Raw genomic sequence first — 26,259 nt, 5'->3', positions numbered from 1 at the left:
CCGGTTGGAGGCCTGTAACCAGCGGTGTTCCTCAGGGGTCTGTGCTGGGTCCAGTCTTGTTCTTCATCTTCATCAATGACCTTGATGAAGGGATAGTGGCCACCCTCAGCAAGTTTGCTGATGATAGAAAGTTGGGAGGATTGGCTGAAATGCCTGAAGGCTGTGCTGCCATTCAGCGAGACCTGGATAGGCTGGAGAGCTGGGCAGTAAGAAACCGGATGAGGTTCAACAAAAGCAAGTGTAGAGTCTTGCATCTGGGGAGGAATAATTCCATGCACCGGTACAGGCTGGGGGATGGGCTGCTAGAGAGGAGCTCTGCAGAGAGGGACCTGGGTGTCCTGGTGGACGACAGGTTGGCCATGAGCCAGCAGTGTGCCCTTGTGGCCAAGAGGGCCAATGGCATTCTGGGGTGCATTAAAAAGAGCGTGGCCAGCAGGTCGAGGGAGGTGATCCTCCCCCTCTACTCTGCCCTGGTGAGGCCTCATCTGGAGTACTGCGTCCAGTTCTGGGCTCCCCAGTACAAAAAAGACTGGGATCTCTTGGAAAGAGTCCAGCGGAGGGCCACAAAGATGGTGAAGGGCCTGGAGCATCTCTCCTATGAGGAAAGGCTGAGTGAACTGGGTCTGTTTAGCCTTGAGAAAAGAAGACTGAGAGGGGACCTGATCCAGGTTTATAAACATCTGAGGTGTGGGGCGCAGAATGGCAAGGCCAGTCTCTTTTCAATGGTATGTGGAGACAGGACAAGGGGAAACGGCCAGAAACTGCAGCATAGGAAGTTCCACATGAATGTGCGCAAGAACTTCTTTACAGTGAGGTGACAGAGTACTGGAACAGGCTGCCCAGGGAGGTGGTGGAGTCTCCTTCTCTGGAGATGTTCAAGACCTGCCTGGACGCCTACCTGTGTGATCTGGTTTAGAGAACCTGCTTTGGCAGGGGGTTGATCTCGATGATCTCTAGAGGTCCCTTCCAACCCCTACAATTCTGTGATTCTGTAATCATAATTAGCAGTTTTTTTCCAGTATTTCCTCTTCTTACTACTGATTTAGATTTTTAGAGCATAGCAACTCTCAATACTTACTAGAAATGCCTAGGTTAATTCTTGTTTCCTTTGCAAACTCAGTGAAATGGATTACTGGGTTTATCGTGAGCATGCATGTGTTCATTCAACTTTCCTTGAATGTGCAGAAAAGCAGTAGGAAACATCACTGTGCTGAACTTTGCTTTCTCTTCAGTAGTATCAGGCTACTCCTGCCCAGGTTGTATTGGTTGGTTTCTGATGGGATGGTTTTAACATTCAGCATAAAGCAGAATTGCTTACTGCAAATTTCCCATTGAAATTCTTGATGGTTACGTATTTCTAGTAAGTAAGCCATTGTTTAAATTAGGATTTTCTATTACTAGGGCACGTGGGTACATTTGCATAGGGTAAACAGTCTTTCATCAACAATTTTTTGCTGAAAATAATGTCTATTACAATATTATTTTTTTCTTTTGTGTTTTGAATTGATAGATCTTTGAAGCCTCTTCTCTGTCAAAGAGGAGAAAGAGATTGGCAGCCTGGCCAGCAACCTGCTCAAGAGATGAACTGCATTTGCCAGATACTCAGCTGTTCACTAACTTAGAACTTTTCTAATACATTTGCCTCCCTTGCTATGAGAGGCAAACAACCACATCTTGCTTCCTGGAACATGTATAATATTATCAGATAGCATATATAAGCAGCATGCAGAGATTCTTAATTAAATTTATGATCTAATTGCCCTTTTGTGTTGATGCTGCAGTTCCTGAGACCACCCCCTGCTGAGCCTGCTGAGCTGATAATGGATGTCTGCCTGCATCCCACTCAGTGCAGCTCCTTAGTTTCCTGCAGGCACGATTTAGTTTGGTTAAGTCTCAGTTTTAAGAGGAAAAAGTACTGATATCACATAGGCTGAGGAGAAATGGAAAGTTTTGTGTTTGCCATTTGCCAGAAGACATTTAGTTCTAATAAGCTCAGTAGGCGATACAGGTTGAAAACTACCCAGAGTTGCTGTCTGGTTCCAAGTTTTGAAGGCATATTTTTGTTTGTTTCTGTAAGAAAGGAGCCCTCAGCCATGAAGTGTTGTTCCTCTATATGAAAATTTTAGACTTTCATTAGTTTTAGCTCTATAGCAGTGGAGTTTTCAGTATGAAGCTACAGCTGTACCTCAACTCTTCCTTTTTGTTTGGTGTGCAGGTTGTTACTCGGTCTTAATTTAATGTCTTTTTTCTATTTCTGATTTTGCCACCTGATGCTTGGTCACCAGTGTGCGCAACACTCTTATTTTCTGCAGAAGCCTCAAGAGAGCTGCTAATTTTGATTGATTTTAGAAAGGCATTTGATACTGTCTCCCATGACATCCTTATAACAAAGCTGAGGAAGTGTGGGATAGATGAGTGGACAGTGAGGTGGGTTGAGAACTGGCTGACTGGCAGAGCGCAGAGGGTCGTTGTTGGTGGTGAAGAGTCCGGTTGGAGGCCTGTAACTAGCGGTGTTCCTCAGGGGTCTGTGCTGGGTCCAGTCTTGTTCAACATCTTCATCAATGACCTTGATGAAGGGATAGTGGCCACCCTCAGCAAGTTTGCTGATGATAGAAAGTTGGGAGGATTGGCTGAAATGCCTGAAGGCTGTGCTGCCATTCAGCGAGACTTGGATAGGCTGGAGAGCTGGGCAGAAAAAAACCGGATGAAGTTCAACAAAAGCAAGTGTAGAGTCTTACACCGAGGGAAGAATAGTTGCATGCACCGGTACAGGCTGGGGGATGGGCTGCTAGAGAGGAGCTCTGCAGAGAGGGACCTGGGTGTCCTGGTGGACAACAGGTTGGCCATGAGCCAGCAGTGTGCCCTTGTGGCCAAGAGGGCCAATGGCATTCTGGGGTGCATTAAAAAGAGCGTGGCCAGCAGGTCGAGGGAGGTGATCCTCCCCCTCTACTCTGCCCTGGTGAGGCCTCATCTGGAGTACTGCGTCCAGTTCTGGGCTCCCCAGTACAAAAAAGACTGGGATCTCTTGGAAAGAGTCCAGCAGAGGGCCACAAAGATGGTGAAGGGCCCGGAGCATCTCTCCTATGAAGAAAGGCTGAGTGAACTGGGTCTGTTTAGCCTTGAGAAAAGAAGACTGAGAGGGGACCTGATCCAGGTTTATAAACATCTGAGGTGCGGGGGCCATAGTGGCAAGGCCAGTCTCTTCTCAGTGGTACATGGAGACAGGACAAGGGGAAACGGCCGGCAACTGCAGCATAGGAAGTTCTGCACGAATGTGCGCAAGAACTTCTTTACAGTGAGGTGACGGAGTACTGGAACAGGCTGCCCAGGGAGGTGGTGGAGTCTCCTTCTCTGGAGATGTTCAAGACCTGCCTGGACGCCTACCTGTGTGATCTGGTTTAGAGAACCTGCTTTGGCAGGGGGTTGATCTCGATGATCTCTAGAGGTCCCTTCCAACCCCTACAATTCTGTGCTTATGTAATTATTTTGCTGTGTTCTTGCACTTACTCAGCTATAGCTGAAGGTAGAAGAGGTATTGACCTTGACTGAGATGCTGTTCTGACACCACTGAGAGTATTTCAAGAGGGATGAGGATATGTTAAGTCACTGTGACTGTATTACATGTACTGTAAGGCTCATCACTGTCACGTACTGAGGTTTGACTCTTATGCAATGCATTTTTGCATTTGTATAACTCCTGAAAGCTTTTCTCAATGTCATTAATTCACAACAAGAAGATCTGTGCAGTTTGGAAAGTAGAAACTCAGAAAAGAAGAAAAAAATCCAGAAGTGATGATGTATCGTTATCAGTGAATGTCAAACAGGAACTGCCCTGCAGCAATCTTGGCACGTTGTCCAGGTTTGTGCACTTGAGGCTGCTTGTTGAGGTGGATCCCACCTGATCAGTACTGTTTGGGGACAACACAGATTAAGAAGTAACTTAAGCCAGGGAGGGATTTCCAGAAGTGGTTATTGTTGCCCCATTGGAGGAATGGGACTGATTTTCAGTGTTAAGCTAAATGAATTTGTAGCTCCTTCAATGTTTCTGCTGCATTTGCTTGGATCCAATCAGACTAATTGTAGGGGTCAAGATAGGGTTAATTCTCGTAATGATCCTTAAAAAAGACAACAGTGAACAGCTGATACCAGAGCTTGTCATTTTTCCCACTGGCACTAACATAACATCTGTTGATAGTACAGAAAGTTGTTAAATGTAGAAATCTAAAACCACACAGGTGAAAACCAGGAGGAAACTGAAAGAAAATATATTGCATTTCATGCACTTTATGAGCATTTAGTGGAAGATAAGGAGCTGAAAGGTTTCTTGCCTTTCTCTATTGCAGTTTGTACACCTGCAGCCATTGGGCCGTTGCAGAATTGTGTTCCATTTTGTTCCCTCCATTTGTGCTGTTGTGACGTTGGCCTTTGACTATATACTCTGTACAGAGATAACTGATCCTTTCTTGGGCAGAAATTGGACATAAAAGCACTCTCAGGTACAAGATTTTCTGTGAACCATGGTTGTTAGAATGGAGAAAGCTTCTCAGCGTCAGCTTCTACTGTTGATTACTTTTATATAATTCAAAAACCTCATGAAATTAATTAAGCAAGAGTACTTTGTTTGTTGCCAGAAAAGAAATGCATGCAGTACTGCAATGACTAATTCCAAGCCTTAATGAAGGCTGGGTTCTGCAGGAATAAGTAATGTCAAACATCCTCCTGGCAAGTGGAAAAAAGTTACTGAACTGAGAAAAATTACTGAACAACACAGGAGAGATGACAAACTATTCAGAAAAGTCATCAGGTTTGTTTTTATACTTGTATTTTATCTTGCCATATTGTGAGCGAGGGAATGAAAGGAGATACTGATGGATAATTACAAGAAGTCTCAAGTTTTAACGCACATGTACTTCAGGGAAGCTCTCTCTTCCTATGTAATATGTGTGAAATGACCTGTACCCAAATTTCATGGCAGTTGAGCTCTGCACCGTGATGCATGGCTGCCAGCATCATAAGGAGTTGGACAGCCCGTAATTCAAAAGGCAGGCACCCGAGACTGGCACATCTAGAGGAGAGTGATCCTGACCTGCAGTTTAGAGGGCAGAAGGGAAGAACTTTTTCTTTTTCTTTTTTTTTTTTTTTTTTTTTTTGGTAAGTAATCTCTGCAGAACTGGGAAAAAATCTCCTCAATTATAGTTGTTTCATGTCTCAGCGGCTGACATCTGAGTGCCCTCACAATTCTGCTTGGGGAAGAAACAGGAATAGCTTTCCAGTGTGACCTTTGCACTGTGAGATTTCCTTTTAAATGTTAGACGTGAGGAAATGAACATTTGAATTATTGAATACGTTTTCCATGAGGGATAGTGACTTAAAAGATGGCACAACATTGTGGAAGTCTCACGTGACTTTAAGCTGTTGATACAGCAGCCCTGCAGTAGGTGTGTGGATCAGACATCTCTTGCTGGATAACAATATCAGTTCCTTTACTGTAAAGTTTTCATTTAAATTTTTCTCCCAGTATGCTTTGGAGATCTTCTTCCTTTTCAATGTCATGAAAAAGACAACTTTTTATAAGTTGGTTTCCCCTCTCTGGTTAGTGCCTGTGTACTAAATATTTACATGCCTCGTTTAATATCCCATTCCTTCCCTCTTCCTGTTTTTGCCTATTGCAGTAGTTACCATACCTGTCAAATATCTTTTTACCTAGAACCCTTTACACTTGGCATAAGGAGCTTAATATTACACTCCCCTATTCTTTTTCACCCAAACGTTTAATCTCCAAACATACAAAGAACCTTGTCCTTTGCTTTGTAGGTAATTATTTAAAACTCTCATGTACTTACGTAGCAGTTCTTGGCTGGTTGAACGCTGACCCTTATTATAATGAAGAGTAATCTCAAATTGTTGCGAGAAACTTGCACAAGACAACCATGAGCTTTAAAATGAAGCTGTGTATTTCTGCAGCTGCTTGATAAGAAGCCTGACAGCTGGGAACCTTCCTGGAATTCATAAAAATGAAACACTGGAGAATGACAAATCCTTTAGTCTACCACTACAACGCTTCATTTCTGAGCAAAAGCAATACTGAACTTATGAGATTACAAAAAGCTGTGGGTGCCATTTATATTCCAAGATGATGTTTGCTGCTGACCAAAGAAAATATTTTGAAATCACTTTTGTGTGCCTTGAATATTTTAGGCCATGATTGGGTACTTTATATACAAACAATAATCCATTCTTCAGCAGTCCTGATGCTCATCGGGTCAAATGCTGGGTTTTCAAGAGTGGAGGTGTAGGAATGGTTAAGATCACTGAAGTGTAAAAATTTTATAGAAGCAGCCAATTACTTTGAGCAAATAGCTGCTTTTGATATTTCTGGTGATTGAATCGGTGATGTCTGAGGACAGGAATGTCTCCTGCTCTTCTGTAAGTGCAGTGAGTTTTTCAAGTATAATAACATCATTTCAGTAACCTTCAAGTGTTTTGATTTTGGGAAGGCTTTTTTTTTTCTTTTCTGGTCATAGAACTTTGATGGTTAAACAACTTTGTGCTACGTTTGAGCTGAGAATTTTATTCCTGTCCAGTGTTAATTTAATTAAGGATTCCTGAATCTCTTCCTCATAAGGCTATTTCACTGAAAATGGCGGGCTTGGCAGAAACCTATGGAAGCCAGATATCCTAGAGATGCTGACAGAGTTGAATCTTTTGGTTTGCTTTTTTTTTTTTTTTTCTGTCGACTCTACACTCATAAAGAAGGATGCAACAATTGATCAGATCTCGATTGCTGGTAGTTCACCTGTCATATGGCAGTAGCCAGCAGAAGGGAATGCTTAGGGCCCAATCCATACAGCCTCCACAGAAATTAAAGAATTGATTTTTATTTGTGTCATGAGTGCCAGAGCAAACGATTACTGCTGTGCTGTCACTCTAATTACATGCTGAACTGAAGCTTAGATTGCAGTGTGCCGAAACTGATTAAAAGCCTGTTGGTAAGGAATAATGCAATCATGCTGAGTTGACAAATACTAACAGAAAGAGAGTATTAGCTAAAATTTAGTCTTTTTCACTGAAGATCTGCCTGTGGGCTCTCAGCCCCACACTGTATCAAGGTGCTGGGAGGATGGAAATAGTTTGTCCAAGCACCATTCCCAGTGTTTGCAGGACTGAATAAGCATCAGCTGACAGCTTTCTCAACAATTTGCTCTGCAGTGTTCTATGTATGCAGCAAGCTGGGCAAATAACAGAGAATGATTGGTTTGTGTAACAGTGGAATGTTTCATGCCTCGCTTCCTTCAGAAACAAAACCTCATCATTACTTTATTTTTCCTGTTTAAATTAAAAAAAAAAAAAAGAAAGGCAGCAGAACGGTTTGATTAAATTTTCTTCCTTTTCTTCCTGCTTCCCCTTCTCCTGTTTATCAAATGATGCTGCTATTTGGAGAAAGTAAAGCTTAATTAGTGTAATGAATTTTTATAAGTTTCCTTATAATTACAAGTCATTAGTGCGATACCTGGCATATTTGCTTGGTAATATACAGACCTCTTCCCCACGCATTGTGACTAAGGGCTTCCCAATGATTATTGCAACCTGGTGTGGACAATGCAGCAAAATCTTCTGCAGATATCCTGCTTGTGCCTTACAGATGTATCTTGACAGTATTAGTTTGCCTTTAATGGATTCACAGTTAATCTGTAATAGAGCATTTTGTGCATGCAGTTACACTCTTTGGGATTGGTACTGTAGCGACTTAAGCCATCCGTCTGGAGAACGGAAGCAATTTAATGAGATTTATGTAAACAACATGTCTGTCAGTTTTGCAAGCACTTTATAATTGAGTACATCCTAAGTGTTAACAGCACGAGGATCAAAGTGATACATTTAGGATTTCTTCCAAAGCTTTGTTATTTGTTATAAAGAATGTGCCAATCATTGTAAGTAATTAAATAAGGGTCAGATTTGTTTTTATCCTGTCAATATGCACAAAGATAACATGAAGTGTATTTTCATTGTCTGAAACGTTTTTAAAACTTCATGATAAAAAACAAGAGAGAGACTTCATTAATTGGAAAGCATCATTGGCTTTGTTGTAGTCTCACAAATGTGACATACCTTTTACAGCTTACTAGAACGAAAGACGTTTGTTGGTTTAGTAGACACTTACTGATTACTTTTCCAGTCTGAAGGGAAATGTACAGAAAAGTGATGCCGAGATGGAACCAGATTAAGGTCCCACCAGCTTGGCCACTTGCTGCATGTTGCAAGGCTCCTACTTGTTAACTTGAACTCTCCTGCTTTGGGACATGTAGCTTCCAGTCAGCTTTCTGCCTCTGCGCTGCCCCATATCAACAGTCCTGACCTTTGGTGTGTTCAGGATGCAGTTTTGATATTTTCTCTTAGAGTGCTCTCACATCTTTGGCTGTGTTTGTCGTTAGTTTCAGAACAGGTGCTGATCTCCCATGCTTGATCCGGCTTTTATATATTTAACTTTGTCATTTACAGAATCACCTAATCACAGAATGGCCAGGGTTGGAAGGGACCTCAAGGATCATGAATCTCCAACCCCCCTGCCACATGCAGGGCCACCAACCTCCATGTTTAATGCTAAACCAGGCTGCGCAGGGCCCCCATCCAACCTGGCCTTGAACACCTCCAAGGACGGGGCATCCACAACCTCTCTGGGCAGCCTGTTCCAGCACCTCACCACTCTCTGGGTAAAGAATTTCCCCGTGATGTCCAGCCTAAATCTCCCCTCCCTCAACTTAAAACCATTTCCCCTCATCCTACACATATCAACCCTTTCAAAGAGTTGATTCCCCTCCCTTCTGTAGGCTCCCTTTAGGTATTGAAAGGCTGCAATGAGGTCGCCCCGCAGCCTTCTTTTCTCCATGCTGAACAAGCCCAGCTCCCTCAGCCTGTCCTCATAGGGGAGGTGCTCCAGTCCCCTGATCATCCTAGTGGCCCTCCTCTGGACCCTCTCCAACAGCTCTCTGTCTTTTTTTGTACTGCGGGCTCCACACTTGGACGCAGTATTCCAGATGGGGCCTCATAAGAGCAGAGTAGAGGGGGACAATCACCTCCCTGTCCCTGCTGGCCACCCCTCTTTTGATGGACCCCAGGATACCATTTGCACTCCGAGCTGCAAGAGCACACTGCTGGCTCATGTTAAGTTTTTCATCTATCAGGACCCCCAGGTCCTTCTCCACAGGGCTGCTTTCAAGGACCGCTCCTTCCAGCCTGTACGGATGCCTGGGATTCCTCCAGCCCAAGTGCAAAACTTTGCAAAGCCAGTATTGTTCTGCAGAACTAGGAGAATGAAAAGAATCATTGCTGATTACATAGGGTGGGTACTTAAAATATCTAGTAAAATTATCTCAAATCTAATGTGACTTGAGGTCACTTATTAATGCATTCCTGTTGCCCTTTCTCTGGCCTTCCTGTCATTCTAGTTTACATCTGTCTCCAAGAAGCCCTGTACTTACCTACCTGAACTGCCCATTTAGGTCTGTCTTATCATGACTGGTTATGTGTATACCTGTAATTATTTTTTCTCAATTTCCCACAGAAAAGTAGAGGAAATTAAAATCAAATGTCAAGCTTTTGTGCAGTCAGAGGTTTCAGGCATGTGACTATCCATGCAGTTTATAGTGGCTGTGATGACTAATAGAAGCAAAGAGAGGATCAGCAGACGTTGCTATTTTAGGAGTTTTTAAACAGAGGCTATAGTTTGCATGTGGGGGCTTCAATTATGTTTTGTTTTTACTCGGGTAAAAGCCAGCAATTATGTCTGTTGTTATGTAATTGTGCTTCAAAATGAGTTGAACCTCAGGGAAACGCCTCCAGAAGGGGGACTGAGATATGAATTCATGTTGAGTCCTTTTAGATCTTGTTTCTGTTTTAAACTGGGGTGAAGTACTGAAAAGAGGAAAAATCTGTCCAAAGTGATTTTCGGATGACACATAATAGGATCCCAGCAGTGCTCCCTTTGTCACCCCCCAGAAGTGCCAATGGAAGCTGGACAAAACTCTGGGGATCTGGCCCAGTTCTCCAGCCTGATGAATTGTTCATGTTTCTTTCATGTCTGTTTGAGTGATGTTCTGCTCCTTCCCACGTGTGGGCTGCTGAGTGCATTAGACTAAGCACAGATGACATAAATGTGACTTTTTGGACTTGCGTTTGCACCAACCAGGTTTTGTGCACAAACATGGTGCTTGTATGTGCATGCAGAGGTGTATGTTGGCTTATGCCTTGCAGATGTGCATTTCAGGCTGGCTGTGGGTTGGATGCTCAGCTGTTTTGAAAATCAGCTGCTCACTGATTTTCTCCTCAGCTGGTTGTGCTCTATAGGTGGTGGTCCTGTAGCACAGGTGTTAAGGGTTCTAGAATTACTGAAAGTAAGGAGGAGAAAGGCTTTCTGGGATACATACCAGGGCATTGGAGAGGAACTCTAAGGAAGGTATATTGAAGTAAGTAATGATGTTAAAGGGCTTATAAGAATTAGTTTCTGATTTGCATAATGTCACCTTTCTTTATTTTTCTTTTGTAACAATGCAAGTTTTGTTGCTTAGGTGGAGGAGGAGATTGTTATTTGTTTCAGTGCATTCATATAATGTAAGATAGTTTAACCCATAGTAGTTCTTGACTCTGTCTTGTTTACCTATCATCATTTAGGTTAGTGAAATTTTGGCAATACTTCAAGAGACACATCTTGTGTGAATCACAAATTTCTATGAGTTTTTTTTGTCTGAGCAGTGGCTCTTGAGAATGGTTCCAATAAAGTTGTTTCAGTGTTGATGTGAACAGCTGCAGGTCAGTGTAAGTAAATAATTTGAAATAGCTCTTCAATTTTCATCATGTTCACAACATTGGTGAGGAATGCACAGGCTATCGGTTCGCATGAGACAAGAACACAGAAGTCACTAGAGAGAAGTCCATGTTCTTGTTTTGGTTCTTTTTTTTCAATCTAGAGTGATTGTTACTATCTACCTAATCTTTATGAGAGTTTGTGATCTAGTAAAGCAAGGACTTAAGAGAGGTTTTAATTCAAGCCACCTTAGTGCAATTTTTTTCCAAAAAGTCATGAAACTAAAAGTTGATGAGTGAGGAGAAAGAATCAGATCAGCTGGGAACTGTAAGCAGATCTACAGGCACACTTGGAGAAATGAAATGTGGTTTATTCTGTTGATGTACAACATAATTTAGATGGTGAATGGAAATTGTTTATAGTGAAACACAGTAATATAGCCTGTTCATGAGTAATTGAAAGTCTTCAGCGTAAAATATTCAGTTGCAATAGACACCTAATGAAACAAGAAATAAAAAGAACCATTGGAGGATATGCAGTACACAGTGAAGGGCTTAAGTGCAGCTGTATCAAACACACCTGGGTTATTGAATGATGCAAAAGAAAAGCTGATAGCCAGACAAAAGGAAGTGATCAAGCAGGATGGATATCTGTGGGCAGATGTCTGATAGAGGAGTCTCGTGCCGACTATAGAGAGAGAAGCTATGCACAATCATAAGAAGTAGTAGGTATAAAAGGCTGGTTTTCTGACTGGCACATCTACAGCTAGGTGCACAGTAGTCATTATTCAAATATTTATATTTGGAGATAAATCTGTTTTTAGGATAATAAAATGCTTCAAGAACAAAAAGTTAATCAGAAATAGGGTCCTACTGTTCTGTGAAATCTCTGTCTATGAATATTTGTAGTTGCAAAGCTGCTTGAAATCATTACTGTTGCTTTTTCTAATAGTGAGAAAAAGCATAATGGCTGAATATGATGTGAGAAGAGGAAAATCTAGCTTTTTTTTCCTAAAAAGATATCCATCAAAATTGGAGAGAGAGAGCTTCTTATAAACTGCTTTTTTATTCTGATATGCTGTCGTTGTTAGGAGAAGGTAAATTATGGGATCAGCATCTTTTCAATTGAAGATTTTAGGATTACTGCCCTTATAAACCGCACCAATGATAGTGCCATCCCATCAGATATTAACACAAACTGAGCAAACAGTACCGTAGTATGGAGAGCATCAGTGCTGCAGCAGAAACTAGAACAGCCGCAAGCACTGAGCCCCATACTTGGACTGCTGGTCTGCCCAGGGCATATGGAACTCCAGTGTGCAAGAGTGAAGTAGTACTGCATTTAGAATTCTGCTGTGTGTCCTAAACAAATACATTTTCACAATAGGGTGAAAATTAAGCTGAGACAACTAAGATGTGTCCTAAACGCATCTGCGATTTGCATCTGCAAATTCATCTCTGTTCCATCTTGCAGAGGACAGCAAATATAATCCAGAGATCTTATGCTACTGAGATGCATGGGGAGCAGTTGCAGCTTCAGTAGGAGAGAGATGAGAGAAAAACAGCTTTGAACCTTGCAATTGACTAGAAATAAGTTAAATAGGTGCAAAACTTTCTTTTGCAAAGTGTAGCTTGCTTTTTTTTTTTTTTTTTTTTAACACTTTCAGTAGTCTCTTGTGAATGATTTTGCATGTGTTACATATCAGATGGATTAGTTTGCTTTGGAGACAGGTTTCTTGTGTGCACTTCCTGTGCCATTTTATTCTGAAGTTCTCAGTATTCAACTTACCTACAAGTTGTCTAGCTAAGTGCAGTCCGTGTACGATACTTCCAAACCAAAATGCTGCCTCTAGAGTATTGACTAGGTACTTAGCACTGGCTTATTCTTGTGGCCATGTGCTAAGCCACACTGAACTTGAATTTCTTTGTTCATGTACCTGTTCTTGTTCCACCTTCTTTGCAGCTGTGTCATACAGCCCTCTTTTATTGCGGCAGTTAGTTATATGTGGCTGGGATTTATCACTTTCTGAATGAAGATGTTGAGTTGTTGACAAGGACTGTGAAGACATGGAGATTTTCTCTTTCCCTGTGCCACACTCTGTATCCCAGGAGCAAAGAGATGCTCAGAGAGTGGCAATGAGTTGGCTGAGGGGTGTGTTTGGTGGAAATAACAGCTTGAAGGATGTTGTATCCTCCTCTGCAAGGTACCTCTGCTTCATAGTTCTCTTATTTTTTTCTCTCTTACTTCCCTGCTGTATAAAGGAATTTGCACTGTAATGATTTAGCCATTCCAAGAAAACCCTGAAGCTGAAATCCCAGTCCCAGACAACTGTGCACATTTCAGATGCTCTGTGGTTTCTTGAACTGTATTTCTTGAATAAAAATATTCTCTGATCTCATTGTTCTTCTGGTTTTGGTATGTCTAGAATAGCACAGAACATGGCTTTCCCAGCTGGTGAAATAGAGCAGGGAGAAGACAAAGCTGTGTGTTTGTGACTAAGCTTAGCAATGGCATATGGGCTGATGCTGGTCATCTTGCACGCAAGAATCTCTGTTAAGCTGCTGTTACTCAACTGTGCCAGTTTTTACTGCCAGCAGAGCTTCAGACAGGGTTTTGTGCTCAAAAGCTCATTCTGCTCAGTAACACCTGAGCTACCTCTGACATCTTGTAAAATCAATGAGTCAGGTAATTGGAGTAACTTAGCTTTGGTGATGTCCTCACTGATTGTTCTTAGTCATCAGAAGAAGAAAAACTCGTTTGTTAACAGAAATACTGTTGAGAAAACTCTGATAGGTACTGTGTGTGGTGCTCCTTATTTCTGGTAATTCATTTTTATTCTTTGTTTTTTGGTTTGGTTTTCTTGTTTGAAGCAGAGATGCTGTGATGTGAATGTGAGAGGTCATTGAGTACAGAGTAGATCAACAGTGACGTTTTGTTCCTGTTGCATTTAATTACTTTTTTGTGCTTTGTTGTTGTCTAAATCAGAAGCATAGGTAAGATGTGGCATATTGAAATACTTCCCAGGATTTCAATTGAACTCATAAACAGTGCAGAGCCGTGCTGAATAACTTCGGTGTGTGGTTAACCAATCCCTGCAGGAAGCCAAAGGTATTTTGTGAAGTCCTGTGCTAACTGGAATAACTCTATAAGTGACAGTGAGTGTAACCAGAGTTACAATCTACTTTAATGCAGATATGTACTTTGAAAATGTGCTATTGTAGCACAGATATTAGAGTGCTTTACACGTATACAATGAGGTGGTGTTTTGGAAATAGGATCTGCCTTGCTGAACTTTTGTTTAGTAGTATCAGTGCTGTCATTTGGCTGCTTAGTGTTTCCAGAGTAGAATGTAAATACCCATGTTCTAGAGTGAGCAGACTTCCCAGGTGAGGAGGTGAGCAGAGACTGGAGAAGAAGCCTGTGCTCTTTGTAGGTCTTGCTTCCATCAAGGGTTTGCTGCCATTTGGTCAGATCCTGGAAGGAGCCTGGACTCCAGAGGATGTGGAAGTAATTTGAGTTATTGACAGAGTCTTAAATAAATGCTACTCCTGCCATTGTATAGTGGGAGCCATGAAACATCTTACTGGATGGAGATTGCTCTAATACAGCAAGTAGAAAGTGATTATGTACCGACTGTCCTCCATACAAACAGTGGACTTAAAATTAATCCTGCATTATTATGCTTAATTTTTATTGTTCTTTCAATTATTAAACATAAGGTATCAAAACATTGTATTAAAAACTGCCATCAGAACTCCATCTTTTTTTTTCCTGCTGACTGTGTGCTGGAATAACTCTATAAGTGACAGTGAGCATATCCAAAGATACAGTCTACTTTAATGCAGATATGTGCTTTGAAAATGTGCTATGGTAGCACAGATATTAGAGTGCTTTACACATATGCAATGAGGTGGTGTTTGGGATCTTAGAAATAGGATCTGCTGAGTTGTTCAGGCAGAAGCCACCTCTTGGCTGAGTTGTTCAGGCAGAAGCACAGAGCGAATGTCACCCGCCATCCTTCTGCGATTTCAGCAGGTGCACTCTGGATTTCTGTCGGTAGCTTGCAGAAGTTTGTTGATCCCTATATGAAAAACTTGCAGTTCCCTCACTTTGGTTGCTCTAATCTATCAATTTCTTCCTACATACAAGTGTGAAAGGAGGTGGGCAGCATCATTTCTAGTCAGGGACTACTGTTTAATCTCTGCACTTACTTACGGAAGTCATTCTGTTAATAACTTCACAATATGCAGATGTAGTTAGGATGCTGGATGTCTGTATGGTAGCACCCAGAATTCTGAGAGAGGCATTTCACCCTCTGGTAAACACATATATGACTTCCAGTCATATTTGGCTTCCAGGCAGAAATGTGACTTGAATGGTTTTGTGCTGATATATGCTGATAACCTTGTTTCTGGGCTTTTTTTGGGTTTCTTCTCACTCCAAGGGTTGGCAGGGGGTAGGGGGGCAAAGGAAGTTCATATAGTCTCTTCATAACGAGTCTCCTTTGCTGCTGAGGATAGAATGGACCGGTATGAGAGATGGTGTTACTGTTGTTCTCCTTGGTGCTTGTACTTCTGGGATTCAAGGTCTCTAGTAAGGTATTAAAGAAACCACAGGGATTTGAGTCCTAGTGTTATGCCATAAAGATTTTTGAAGTTTTACAAAGGTAAATAATGCCAGTGTGATAATTATTTTATTATGATGAGTGAGAAAACTGAGCTTCTTATCTTCTTATATTCAATCTAAATGCACTATTTCATTCCCTTTTTATCCAATAAAATACCTGAAAATAGTTTTACTTGGAACACAGATAAGAAAATGCTAGCGATTAAAGATAATGTTGTGGAATGGCTGGCAGGGCTTAGTGCATCAATAACCCTGACACATAATTAAAGTAATTGAAAATGCCCTGCGTGTGTTCTCTGATATAAGGCAGTAAAGAGATCACAGAGGTGTCAAAGCTCTTTCACAATAGGTATATTTTAAAATCAATCTCTTTTATTTTTAATCTTTTATTTGTGTTCTTTAAATCTCCATAAAGCCAAACTTAAACCTGCATCATTGCCTTTAGCTGGCCCTTCTGGAGTAAAGCCTCATATTTCTTTCAATTTGTTTCTAAGGTCAGAAAGAGGACTGGGCTGAGAAACAGGGCCAAGAGCCTCCTCAGGCATGCCAGTACAGGGCCAAGCTGGGATTGTGACTTTCCCCGTCTCCTGTGTGTTTTGTGCTTCACATTCCAATTCTGATCCCCCCCAGTTCCCTTCCTTTCAACCCGTTTATTTTTTAATTAGACACATTTGTTTTCTTCTCTGAATCACAGAATCACAGAATTGTAGGGGTTGGAAGGGACCTCCAGAGATCGAGTCCAACCCCCCTGCCAAAGCAGGTTCCCTACAGTAGGTCGCACAGGTAGGCATCCAGGCAGGTCTTGAACATCTCCAGAGAAGGAGACTCCACCACCTCCCTGGGCAGCCTGTTCCAGTGCTCCGTCACCTCACTGTAAAGAAGTTCTTGCGCATGTTTGTGCGGAACTTCCTATGCTGCAGTTTCCAGCAGTTTCCCCTTGTCCTGTCTCCACTCACCACTGTAAACAGTGAACTCTTGCCACGGCAGTCTGAAGTTAACACTAACATGGCAGGAAATCTTACCGTTTTGGAAGACTCATAGGAAGGGAACACCAGTCTGGATTCATTTTTTCTAGGCAGGCCTCAGACTTCTTTGCCCCAGAACTCTAGGTTGGTAAGACTCCAAAGTATTTCAGAAATACTGATTATAACAGAGGGGACCAAATCATATAAAACTCTGTAACTGACTTCAAGGAATGTACAAGGGACATTGTATTCCATTGAAAGGAAAGAAATCTAGGTTCACTTTTTGGCTCTGCTTTAGACTCTGCCAAGGGTTGAACTTGTTCTTGGTTTTAATTCACTGGAAATTGTTGAAGGCATCTGGCCTTTATAGAAGCTTAAAATAAAATGTCAGAATTTTTTTTCATTTCCAGGTTGAAAATGGAATTTGCTTGTAACTTCCATTAGGAGGTGCTGATACAGAAATACAAGTAGACAGTGCAGTTTTGCTTCTCATCTCCCTAGGGGACAGTGCTGCATGAACCAAGTAGCATCTGTGGTCTTCACTCAGAAAAAACTGGGATGACTGCTTTAAAAATAGTGTCTTAAAGCTAAGAAAATAATTCTGCAGACACTCTTAAATTGTGCTTAAATTGTTCTTGCACTGGGAAGCAACCTCATAGTCTCCAGAGGCTCAGTCTGTGCAAGTCCTTGCAGCTCTGACAGCCTTCAGAATGACCCTTGAGGCTCTAGAAGGGCATAGGATTGAAGAGCTTTGGGCTTCAACTGCTGGTGCTTTGGCACCATCAGTCAACGTTGGCTCTAAGAATGCAGATTTGGAGTGTTTCCATACCTATCCTCCTTTTGTGCAATTGGGGAGTAGTGACCCAAGTTTCATCCTTGACTTGGTAGGCAATAACTAAGAATAGCATGACTAGAAGTTAAACTTAGGGATGAGAGAAATAAGTTCTATACATTAAGTTTAGTGCATTTTCTCTTAAGTGTAATGGGGAAGCATGGGGAATAATCCATGTTTCAGTTAGTTTGGGAATGCATTTATGAAAGTCACTTGAGTTATATTAGCATACTGCTGAAATACGTTACTGCAGCACTTGGGATCTGAGGGCAGATGTGCTGCGAAGTGTTAACCTTGTATGATCGCCAGGGTAGATGAGTCCTTGGATTCATTAAATCATGCTGAAGCTAGAGAATCCTAAGAAAGTGGAATTAAATCATAACATATGCTTAAATAGGTATATTTGCATAGGGATAAAATTAAGTATGTGGGATATAATTTCAAAAAGGTATTTAACCTTTGTAGGCAGCAGGAAGGATGTGAGTGTGGTACAGTGTCTGCTTGTGTGCCTACTGGATAAGGACAGCTTTTGACTCTGTGGACACTTACATACCACAGAAGAGCACTGTGTACTCCAGGGAAAGCTTGCCATCAGTCTGGGCTTCTTTGCCCAGTTTGTTTTATCTTCGCAAAGAGCCTATTATGAACTGTTAATCAGTGAAAAATAAGCTCAGAACAAAGCACATTATGGTCTGTCTAAAGCACACTGGAGGGGCTGAATACTATTGTCAGGAAGACTGAGAGATAGGATAATAAGAATGGGTTAGACAGTAAAACCATGTTTATATTTGGTTTTCTTTTATTGTTTCATTTTTCAGTTACTGATATTAAGTCATTACGCAGAAGGGGAAGATGATAGTACAACTGATAACGTGCTCCTGGAGGAGGAGCATAAGAACTGTACTCGTGCATATAATACCAAACTTGTCATTTACAGAGTTATTATAACACAAGAGAAGTTAACAGTATTAGAGCAGTTTTGCAGCATGTCTGTTTTTGTACATTAAAGCCTCCATGCTTTTAGTGCTAGATTGCACTGTATGTAGTTTAACTTGTTTATTGGCATTCTTTCATTTGTCTCTTTTCATAACAGAATCGTGGATAATGTGAAAACTGAGCTGGGGGGAGCTATTTCCTGCCCTACAGGAAATTTGGTCTCCCGAGGAAGTTACTAGTGGCACTGTTTGCTTTAATACTGGTTCCTTAATGTCTGATCTGTATGATGTGTGTCTTGTGCTGAAATAGGTTCCAGCACTGGGTTGAGGAATGTTAGCCCAGCTCTGGGCTTTTCTGATGCGGCTGTGTTCTGGAGTGATCTGGGTTGTGAGAAGTGGATTCTGATGGAGTTTAACAGTGTGTTTGCTAGAGCAGTACATTCGAGGTGAGGGTCTGCATGGTAGGCTGGCACCTTGAAGGTGAGAGAACATCCAGGGGCACATCAGTGACACAAAAAGTTCTGTTGCACTTTGCTCTTTTGTTCTCCAACTCTTGAAAACATGGCACTTAAATGACTCAAGGGCTAAGGTCTTTACCCCTAATTAACCAAGGACTCAGAAGACCCATCTGAATTTGCATGAGAGCCCATGTAGACCCACAAACATCAGTGGTTCTTGAGGGATTGTTTCCTGGCAGCTGTAGTGAACATAAAAATACACTTTTGTGGACTGTAGCACTGCAAAGTCAATTGGATGTGTTGGAAAGCTACAAAACAGCACTGTGATAACTGTGTGTCATTTAGTTGTGGCATCGGTTTCTGCCTAGAGAATTTAATTTGAAAATTGTCAGCCGAAGGTGAAATGCCAATATTAGAAGTTTATGAGTGTAGAGAATCTCTCTGATTGCATGAAAGGAAATGGGGCTGGAGAAGTGGTGGAAGGTGAAAATGCCTGCAAGATAAAAAACCTTTGAAAGACTTGCATGGCAAAAACCCTAATTGGATCTATTTTTTCCCCAAAAGCGTTTTGATGGATGCCAGAGAAAGCTGAAAGAAATCTGGTGTCCAGATGCATTTGTTTCTTATAGCTAAATGTAAAACTCTCGTTGACAGCTGGTGTCTGCAAATGATTCCAGGAAACAGATGATAGCAATGAATTACCACTGAGGAAATCAGCATGACAGCCAGATAGCAGAGCTGCTTTGCATGGACCCCTAGCCCTGCCCCACAGCTTCTGATCTCACTGTCACAGCAGAGAGCAGCACATTGCACGTGGGTGACAGCTCCCTTCAACTAACAACATGTATTGGGCAAAGATCTGAGGTAATTTGGGCCAATTCCTGTTGGTTTCAATAGCTGGGAGCATGGACCAATTAAGAACTGTAGGATTTAGCAAGTCACTCTCTGTGGGCTTAAGCTGAGAATTTATAGTTGATTTGCAGAATAGTCTGGATGTTTTTATCACAGACGGATAAATCTGCATGTGGGTGGGTGGGAGGGAGGGAAAAAGTGCAAGCTACAGAGAGAAAAGATCATTTTCCCAACAAGTTGAAAAGGGAATTAGCTGTGTTCATCATTAGTCCCATCTAGCTTCTCCGTTATCAAGAGTTAGTGAGAATAATAAGTTGCAAAGATAAAATTCAACCCTGGAGAGCCTAATAAGAAAGACAAAATAAAATTGAGTGGGACATCAGATATAGGGACCCTGTTAGAATAGTCAGGCCACTGGACGTCAGGTCCCTGAAAACATCCCCTCTTAATGAGCGATGAAAGGTATTGTTTTTCTATCTTATAATGAAGTGAAGAGTGCAAATCTCCAAACTTCTGTAAGATTAGAAAACATACTTTTGAATCAGTCAGACCAGATCAAGTGCTTTCTACTGGTGTATTACAGAAATGAGGGAAAACAGGCTCTCAGCTCCTTGATAGGGTGCCAGCTCCTTGGTTGCTCCTTGCTTTCTTCAGGCTCAAGTGGCAGAATGAAGAACTTTCAGTTGTGCATTATTGCAGAGTCACAGAGGCTGGAAGGGACCTTGAGAGACCATTTTTTCTAACTCCCTGCTAAGCAGGTTCCCTACAGTTGGTCAGATGGGTCTTGAATACGTCCATAGAAATAAACTCCACCACTTCTCTGGGCAGCCAGTGCCAGTGCTCCATCACTGTTACCATAAAGGAGTTCTGCATGTTAGTGTGGAACTTCCTATGCTCTAATTTTAGGCCATTACTCCTTATCCTATTTCTACACACCGCTGAGAAGAAAACCTTCCCTCATCCCTTTGTTTCCTACCTCCCTTTAGGTATTTATAAACATTTATCAGATCTCTTCTCAATAATTTGTGCTCTTTTATGATTCCTCAAGAGCAGGAGGCTGTCACCAGCCTGTCCCATGTCCATCCTGCAATAACCTCTGTCTACTTACAGAGTGTGCTACTCTATTTCCAACCACTCCTTCATTGCTCCATTTGAATCTTGCGGCTGCATTTTTCCTCTTCAGTCTTTTGCTTTATGCCTGAAATGAGTGCTGCTCCTTCCTGATAAGAATGTTTGCAGGCAGCATGGGTTAGCAGCAGCCCCTCCTGCTGTCCGTGTGGCAGGACCGTTTAGTCCAGGTGGCTGTTTTCAATGAAATGCTCTCCGCTTTTACTGTGGTTATGCTTGCTTTTCCATCTTCCAGTGTCTCAGTCCTGGACATTTGGAAATATTTCCCATGATTGAAGAACTGAAGCTTATTTTTTGCTCTGAGCAAGTCCTATCTAGCTGCCATCTGTGCCTGCCATCATCTGCTGAATCCATGTATTTTCTCTATTTCCTCCTCTCCCTTCTGCATTCTTCACTTTATTTTCCTAAGGCTGCTGACATATGAACCAAATCCTTAGGTCTTGCATTTTGGGTACTGAAAAAACCTCTCTTTGGTCCCACCTACTTTCATACTTTCCACAAAGCTGCCATTTATACTCTTCTGGGGATTTTTTTCTTCCACTGAATGATGCAGTGGTTTTGTTGTATCCAGCTGGTATGTATGCAAACTGATCAGAGACGTGATGCTTTTTTAGGCAACAAGACGTAGAAATCCCACCATGAGCACACTGTCAGCAGGCAATGTCGTGAGCACTGCAGCAGCATGTTTCCCATCCATGCAGGTATTGTGAAATCCAAGCCTACTATCACTAGAGGTTTTGCTGTTATTCAAGTATCTTAGAGCTTTGCTTGGGAGAGCTGCTGCAGTTACTACTCAACAAGAGAACCTGAGACATCCTTGGAACCTGGTGTGCGTTGTAAGGCAAATGTTTGTAGCCAGTCGTTTTTGTGGGACTGTGCTTCAGTGTCTTTCTAAAAGGCAAATGGGAAGGAGGGCACTGCCTAGTGAGTAGGGCACTTTTCAGTCCCCTCTGCATGGTTGTTGCTCACGTGCCTTTATTATAAGGTGAGTGCCAAGCCGACAATGAGAAGGTGCAGCCTTACCTGGTATTATAGGAGTACACCTGCTTTCAGAATCAACAGTGGTAATTGTGAGTGGAACAGCTAAGGGCGGCAAAGGCAGGTGATAGTAATTTCCATTCAACATTGCATGAAATACCAAAATATTGGTTCCTGAGCATGATTCCTGTTAGTGAAATGCCTCGTTTTTTTTTCCTGTAGTGAATGTATTTATTAGTGTCATTGTTTAGCTGTCTTGATCAGTAGAATGCTGATTAACTTTGCATATTTTCTATGATGTTTTCTATTAGTTTACAAATGGTATCTTCTCAGGTGAATTGTTTAAATACTGTTTAATGCTACTTGAAAGCAATGGAAATTTCAGTGTTATCTTTTACATGTAGCAATAAGGTAACGGGAAGCACTTTGTGCACTCAATTACTTGAGCTAAATGTCCAATAAATAACTTTGGCTTCCAGGCTAAGCGTGAGATGGAGTTCTCAGTTTATAAAACAACTCGCCAGAAACAGCAATGTAAAATGTTCTGAAGAATAATAATGGAAATGATGGCATGAGCTATCATTAATAACGTAAAGCAACTTTGTATGGGATTTGTGGTATTTTGAGGAGTTTTCAAACCATCTGGATAATTTCACCTGCATACGCAAGTTGTGATGGGAATGGAAGTGCTGAGTGCTGTATGTGCCAATAGCGTGGCAGGCAGGGGCTTTGGCAAGCAAAACTTTACCTGTTACCTATGGTTTTTGCATAAGAGTATGCAAGCACCAGTGGAAGGATGTTTTCCAAATGTATGGGAAGAAGGAAGGTGATGGTGGAGTGCAGGATTAAATCTTCCTGTACGAGTAGTAGTAAGGCTGGGAGAAGGTGACCATAATGTTACAGGTCAGAAATGTCATATGCAGAAACATTACGGAAAAATAGTAGAAGTCTGACTGTCATGAACAGGCCAGACAAAATGTCCTTTAGTGATGTCACAGGATCAGATTGAAAGGAGCTAGATGTAAATATTCAGGAAGTATGTGTCCTGCTAAAGAGTTGCACATTTCTGAGGGTGTTTTTTTTAACCACTTGTGTAGCTATTTTATATTGATGCTGCAGTGTATTGCAAGAAATAGCACAGGCATGATCTTCTATACATGGCTGCAGTCTCTCTGGATGCACGGCAAACTGAGCATATGTAAGATAAATTCCCCTGAAGGTTTCCTAAAGAAATGGGCACTTTTGTTCATTTTTTTTTTACTTACCAGCAGTGAGCTCCGTCAATTCCCTTTCTTCTCTTCTACTCTAGTTTTTCACTTTCTCTCCGTGCTTCTGTGTATTTTCGTGCGTAAGTCCCAACCACAACACATTTAAACCAAATCCAGGGGCTTCCTTCATCCATATTGCTTGCACTTTCAGTGTTATTCTGTATTGTTTCAGCTTCCTTCAGGAAAGGAAGTCACTTTTTCTTTGGATGTTCTCTGTTCTCTCTCTTCTGCTGCTCACCACACAACCCTTTTAATGAGAAAAGCAAATGTAAAAATAATCTTATTGTAATGTTTTTAGGGGTTAGATTAGAGTGGAGGAGCTGCTAAATCTTCTTGCTAAGACAAAAAAGAAATCTCTAAAAAAAAAAAAAAAGACTATCCACAGTAGTGCAAAATGTAGAATGATGAGCCTAGGAGAGTATTGCAACATGACATTTTTCATTTACAGCCTATGGAAATCCTTTACCAGTAGCAGGGTGTAAGGATAACAGAAGCATAACTACAGAGTGAAATTGACTATCATTACTTGTTTTGAATAAATCCTACTGGTTGCTCCAAGTTGTTCAAGTTCAGTGTACCTGTTTGTCTTAAGGCACCTCACCTGTTGGAAGTCTTCCTGTGGCATTTGTAAGCTCAGAGATACCTTGCGATCATGGCAGCTATGCAGGGAACATTTTCCTCCTGTAATTGGTAAGCAAAACCAACCCATCTATCTCTTTATTAGCAAGCTGATAAATTTGCCTTTTTTAGTGCAAGATCTAGAAAAGTTAAAAATCTTTCTGGGAGAGAAGAAAAAGAGGGAGTATTGTGGTAGAGCAGCTCAGTTAGAAGATGGATGAGAAGACGGTGGCTTGATATTGATCTTTTTCTGTGAATTAGGTGGGCACTGTCTGATAAAACATACTTTTTTCTCTAGGTGTCATCACACGTTTCCAGAATACCCAACTTAGTTGATGTCTGTTCTACCGTGTAAGTGAGGCTTGCTCTGACTTCGTACTGGGACTATCTATCAGAAAAGTCGAATAGAGATGTTAAACTAGCAAATGCAGCAGCATGAGGGTACAGGCAATTAAAGCGTTCTGTTTGACATATCAAGCCTGAGTTTCCATTTGAGGGAAATGTGCCTTTTCAGATTACGTTAGCTCAGCTTTAAATATCACAGGTACAAATGATGCAGAAACCTCACAAGTTCAATAGCTGCGCTGGTATTCAAAATAAAACCATTTAATGCCTTTCTTCTGAACAAATTGGCACGACACCTGCCTGTTAATGCAGCTCCTGAGCCTTAGGGAAGGAGGTGACCCAACCCATAGGTATTTCTTGCTCTTTTCCTCTCAGTGGGCTATGGTGGTACCCAGCTGGGCCTGACCCCAAACACTGGCACCTCAGCACCCCAGGTAAGGATAAGAAGCTGTAGAGCGCCTGTGTCTTGGTCAAGGCCTTGATGGCCAGGAAGGAAAATTGGTGCTTCTACATAATGTATTTGCATGTTCTTTGGTTGTAATGTTCCCTAGGTAATACAGCAAGTGAATTGGCAATGGGGCCCTGAGAAATGCATAAGGAGGACAACCTGATAAAGGGTGCGGTATTTTGTGATCCTAATGGCAGTAAATATTAATGAGAAGACTGCATCTTCAGCTGATCTGCTTCCTAAAAATTAGTAATACGTCACCTCTGTCATGTGCAGTAGTTATCTGTGTTCCAGCTTACCTCCCAAAACAACTCATTGGATCTGTGGATACGGATGCATGAATGAGAGTCACACAAAGATGTGCTGCTCAGCAGATCCTCTGTCTTGCTGTTTTGTCAAAGAGATAAAGTTGCCTTTATTTATACGTGGCATATGGACCTATTTTGTCATCTTTTTACAGCTGCTCAAGGCAGTCAGCCTTAGCCATGGCAAGTCTTTATCTTCTGTCATTTCTCAACTCTTTGGCTTTCTAGGAAACCCTGTTTACACTTAGCATGACTTGTGCAAACCTGAGGTAATAATTGCATTAGCTTATATGGCTGTAAAGCTATTTGAGGTACAGAATCTTCACAAATTATAAACCCAATCATCAGCTACACTCAAATATATTTAATGATACACACTACATCAATTATTTTTCTGTTTAAGCAGGATAAGATTGTAGACCTTCAGTACTTACGGTACAGCCAAACTCACTTTTATTTTAAAATGTGTTTTAAAGTACAGTTGTGTATTGAGATAGCACTTCAAAACAAGAATGCTATTGAATGCCAATAGCATTCATAGTGTAGCTTCCTTGGTGGCTATGTATTGTGAGGAATTTCAGTAGGTTATCAGTGAACTCCAGCTAATCCTTAGAGGCAGAATGTGATGTGAGGAAGAAGTTTGGCAGGCATTTAGCTGAAACAAACAAACAAAAAAAAACCAAATTGTTTTGATTCCATAATGTAATTTGAGCCCCAAGAGCTCATAAGATTAATAAGCTTGGTATTCAAGTGTCGCTATATTTTCTTTGAGATGTTTTTTACTTACTGGTAGGTCAAGAGAGTGAAATGTATGAAGTCCAGCCTATTCCTTCAAAGTTCCAAATGTAAGTATGGAAAAAGCTGATTGTTTTTAGGTCTGAGGAGAACAATGGATTTATTGTAACTTCGCATCTTGAAGTTATGATGCAAACATATGAAAGGATATTCAAAATAACTTCCCTTTTGAGGATTCCCAGAAGTTTATTGCATGCAGCATTTACCCTGTTCTTAACTTTCTGTAAGTTATTGACTGATACTTACTGCTTATCCAATTAAGAAATGAAGGTGGCTTGAAAACCCAGCAATTTGGCTGCTTCTCTTTGCCAAGGCATGCTAGAGCAACCTCTTTAGCAGCAAATAATTCAGACTGTGCTTATCTAAAGGTTTGGTGTTGGTGTTCTGCAGCAAGGTCAACAGTCTTCTAGAGAGACTGCTGATAAACAGTTCCCCGAGAACAGATTAATATACCATAGCTAGCTTTCATTCGTATGGTTGGCTGATGTCAAGAATGAAAATTGCATCAGAAAAATAAAGCAGAAAACTGTGCAACTTGATATTATATAGTTTGAAATCCAGGTTACTGCCCACGTCTAGACAATTATGTTTATATATGTCCTCTTGCTTTTGTTGTTATTGCTCTTTCTTCTAGTAATATTGCACATGAAAGATTGCTCTGTGTTTATTTCTTTGGTTGCCACAACTGACACGTTAAAGAAGATGAATGTTTTCTCCAGGAAAAAAATCCTTGTTTTAACTGGCTTAGCAAAAATGTGCATCAGCAAAATGGATTGGAAACCTGCTGGCCTTTTCCTTTTTGTTTACTCTCTGTCTGCATGACTCAATTCCTTTCTCTGGGCAAGAAATTTCCCAGTAGCACCAGTGAGTCTGCTGTCCTACCTCCCACCTGTTAATTACCTATT

The 26,259-nt window shown here is 41.4% G+C and overlaps 1 long non-coding RNA gene across 3 annotated transcripts in view; it reads left to right on the top strand.

Moving 5' to 3' along the window:
- The window catches only part of LOC125693110 (uncharacterized), an 88,570-nt gene that overhangs the window by 15,071 nt on the left and 47,240 nt on the right, over nt 1-26,259 (top strand). Inside the window, exon 3 of one of the 3 annotated variants that reach the window (XR_007377000.1) lies at nt 23,436-23,523. The exons of the other annotated variants lie outside the window; for them this stretch is intronic. This is a non-coding gene — a long non-coding RNA (uncharacterized LOC125693110). Of the gene's footprint in view, nt 1-23,435; nt 23,524-26,259 lie in introns of those variants that run through there. 3 annotated transcript variants of the gene reach the window in all.

This window comes from Lagopus muta, chromosome 5 (assembly GCF_023343835.1).
Source record: "Lagopus muta isolate bLagMut1 chromosome 5, bLagMut1 primary, whole genome shotgun sequence".
NCBI classification, from domain to species: domain Eukaryota; kingdom Metazoa; phylum Chordata; class Aves; order Galliformes; family Phasianidae; genus Lagopus; species Lagopus muta.
Note: the sequence above shows the minus strand (reverse complement) of the source record. Positions and strands in the feature narration are given on the sequence as shown.